The 3,811-nt window shown below is 35.6% G+C and overlaps 1 non-coding gene across 1 annotated transcript; it reads right to left on the bottom strand.

The window, feature by feature from the left end:
* Positions 1-209: 209 nt before the first annotated feature.
* On the bottom strand, positions 210-291 carry trnas-gcu (transfer RNA serine (anticodon GCU)). Its single transcript has one exon. It is a non-coding gene; the product is annotated as a tRNA-Ser (tRNA).
* Positions 292-3,811: the final 3,520 nt, after the last annotated feature.

The following is a 3,811-nucleotide window of genomic DNA, read 5'->3' as shown; positions in this document are numbered from 1 at the left end:
GGCCCAATGACACAGAGGTGAAAAGGCAGTTTTGGATGTTTTGTACCTTGACTTTATCTATTAGTGACAGGAGTTGATGGCATTGTTCTAAAATTCAGAGAACAAGAAATTTAGCATCCGCACAAATACTATTGCTAAGTCTAAAAGAACATCTAGCCAGATTCTAGACATTATAGTTTGAGATCACGCCTGTTCCACCAAGAGGTATGCGACAAGGATGGGATTCGAACCCACGCGTGCAGAGCACAATGGATTAGCAGTCCATCGCCTTAACCACTCGGCCACCTCGTCTCTGTGCTTTGCTGAGTCAAAGAGAGACAGTCAGGCTTTTACACAGAAATCAATCAATGTGTTGAACATTCCAGAAATCCTGAGAGAATCTGGTCTTCTGTCATGGGTGAACATGGGGAATTATCTGAAATGCTAAAGCGCTCACTACACATTTAGGAGGTATCGGGACCAATACCTGCATTCCCCACAAAGTTCTTGTCTATGCATATCAGTAAGATCATGTCTTTCTTTTCCAAAAAGTTGGTTTATAAATTTGGAAAATGTAAAATACAAATGTTAAAGGTTCATTTCCAAACAGTTGTGTGAGGTTTCTGCTGGGTCTTGTAAAGATCTGCCCAATTGTTGATTTGTGAGACTTGACTGTTGTTTATACGTTTGTAATACGTGTAAGTGTGTCTATGTCAGGGGTGGGCAATCCTGGTCCTCGAGGGCCGGTGTCCTGCAACTCTTAGATGTTTCCCTGGTCCAGCACACTTGAATCCAACAGCTGAATCACCTCCTAACTGCAGTCAGGTTCTCCAGAGTCCTGCTAACAACCTCATTATTTGACTCAGGTGTGTTGAAGTTGAGACACATCTAAAAGTTGCAGGAGTTCGGCCCTCGAGGCCCAGAGTTGCCCACCTCTGGTCTATGTGTATTTGTATTAGACACATTGTAAGGCCTACTTTTTCAGTAAACACTATGTTGTGAGGACCCCCACCCTGTAAGAAGTCCTATTTTTAGGGTTAGCGGTTAGGTTTAGGACTAAGGTGTGAATTAAATTTAGGTCAGGATTAGGGTTAATCATGGATTAGCAATATTTAGGTTCGGGGTAAGAGTCAAGGTTAGGCAATAAAAATGAAATGAATGGAAGTCAATGTAAAGTTCTGCTTAAGATAGAAAGCATGTTATCAGTATTTGTGTATGTCAGTGGGTGGCTGAAGCTGACATGGGATCCCTCTGCAGTGTGGATTTAATGAGGGAAAAGRCAAAAAGCTGTTGGCATTTTGTGGTGCATTGCCAAACCTAATGCCTGGTGTTTACCCCTTGGCAAGTCAACATATCGACAGCAGCACTTTTAGTTGTTGTTCCAGTTTATATTCGCTTTTTATTGCTGCTGCATTTCCTATTACGTCAGATTTACAGATTTAATAACCGGCACATATCTCTAATTGTAGCCTCCCATTCTATATAGAAGGGAATAAAAATTAAGGATAAATCTATTATAAAGTGTATTCCTTGTGAAGTCCTGTTTTGGGGAATATCAGTATTTAACAGATTTGATGATCAAGAGCACAGTGCAATATTAAGGTTTAGGTTTATATAATGCTTTGTTTTAATATTTTAACAACAATTGTATATTTCTAGCCATCTGTTAACTGTTTGCTAACAGATTACAGCGCAAAAAGACAAAGCAGCATATTGCCCATATTCTTATGCACAAAATTAGATTATGGTCTCCAATATTGTGAGATTTTCTAACATTAAGATTAATATGTGCATTTATTGTTTTGCTTACAGCAAAAAAAAAAATAGCAAAACAATAAATAAAAAATACAAATTCGTCTCTTTTGCTAGCTCTTGATGTCGGGCAAGCTTTGTATGGCAGCCTGTGCCTGACCTGTTAACTCTTGGAAAGAAATACACTTATGTTTATTTTGGAAATTTGTGTTTATTCATGAACATTAGGAGAATGCCAGACTGAAAAACTATTATGTTGATGACCTTTTTTGTGTGTAAAGAAAAAATATATTTTTTGTCATTGGGATTTAAGGGTCTACACCTTATAGTGCATGGTTCTTGTGTGACAGATTATACAGACATACAAGGGTACACTAATTTTGTAAATTCTAATTGTAAGAAGGGATAACTGCATGACACTCCTTTAAAAAAAAATAAAAATAAACCATGAAAACTGTCACAAAGGTACTTTGGAGATTTGGAAAGCTGAATAAATGCCACCATCTTAGGTTCCATAGGAACTATAAAATGTTGTCGTTGCTGTAAACCTAATGCTTTGAAAGACCTAAGGGAAAGATAAAATGAAACAAGCTGCATTTTGGATTTCAAAAAGACAAAAATATGTATAGAGAACTGATTTGTCTTTCTGTGCTCAAGAAGTGAACATTTTCTGGACGGAACAGATTTTTTTATAATTAAGTTAGTTTATTAAGTCAAGTTTGAATTTTCAATGGTAGTAATTATGGATTTCTGTCAGAACCTACACCCACATTTAGATGGTCTCATCACTCAGCTCCATTGAGAGAGTTGGGATGAGGCATTTGGTCTCTGGAGTGCTATGAAAAGTATTCACCCCTTTGAATGTTTTATGTCTCCTTTGTATTGCTTTTTTTGACACAATTGACATTAAGATGAATGTGAAAACTACTAAATTAATAATTTACTAAATTAAAACAAATAATTTTGTAGAAACATAAAACAAGTGGTTGAATAAATATTCACTACCTTTGAAGTGACTGAACAGTATAACTGTCAGACCTCTGATTTAAAAATTTGAAAGCTTTTAAAGTCACTTAGAGTGAACAATGAATTATTAAGAAGGTTAAAATAAACTACATCTTAAAATAGACAAGGACTTGAACCTTTCCACTAATGACGCTCCGATGAGGATTTTTGCTTCTGATTCCGATCATCCATGAGGGCCGATCACTGCCGATCACCTGGATTGGCTGTCATTTTTTTCGCATTAGGCTATAATTGCTGCAGTGTGATCTTGCAGAAAAACGATCTGGTAATAAATTTACCTAATTTAGACATAAACATGCAAAATACTTGCAGGTATAACACCACGGCTATTCATTCTAAATGATAACTAAAAAACCTGAAATCAGTAAAATAATATTTAACAGTAAGGCTCTAAATTATACATGAGGTCAAATATATCTCACAATACCGCCTATATCAAATAATGTCAAGAAAAAGAGGAAACATTCATTCAAAGTCAAATGCAGGCTGCATCAAAATAAACAATCCTAAGTTACTGAATCAAGACTTTCCGAGAGCATGACTAGCTGAGTAATGCTGGTTCTGATTGGCTGTTTCTCACAGAGCACAGTAATTTTGCTGAACACAGATCGATTCTTTTTTTTTCTCTGAGATTATCTGTCTTATGTGAAGACATAGCAAAAGTATTAATACATATGTAAAATATTCTTTTGTTTGTGTAAATTTCATGCTCCAGCTTTAAGCAGATGTTCGGTGTGAAGAGTTCACTGCAGGTCAGTGGTGGAGAAAGTACTCAAAAAATGTACTTAAGTAAAAGTACAAATACACAGACAAAAATTTACTCAAGTAAAAGTCAAAGTACCACATTAACATTTTACTTAAGTAAAAGTAAAAAAGTACTGGTTTTTAAAAATACTTAAGTATTAAAAGTAAAAGTATTTGCTGAATGCATTGCCTAATCACTAATATCATTAAGTGTACCGATCATATGATCATATGCCACAGATAAAGCATGTTTTTATTGCGTTTATTCTGTAACATAGTTTAGACTTAGATATATGATTCTATGCATCAT

The sequence above is a fragment of the Poecilia reticulata genome, linkage group LG10 (assembly GCF_000633615.1).
Source record: "Poecilia reticulata strain Guanapo linkage group LG10, Guppy_female_1.0+MT, whole genome shotgun sequence".
In the NCBI taxonomy this organism is placed as follows: Eukaryota; Metazoa; Chordata; class Actinopteri; order Cyprinodontiformes; family Poeciliidae; genus Poecilia; species Poecilia reticulata.
Note: the sequence above shows the minus strand (reverse complement) of the source record. Positions and strands in the feature narration are given on the sequence as shown.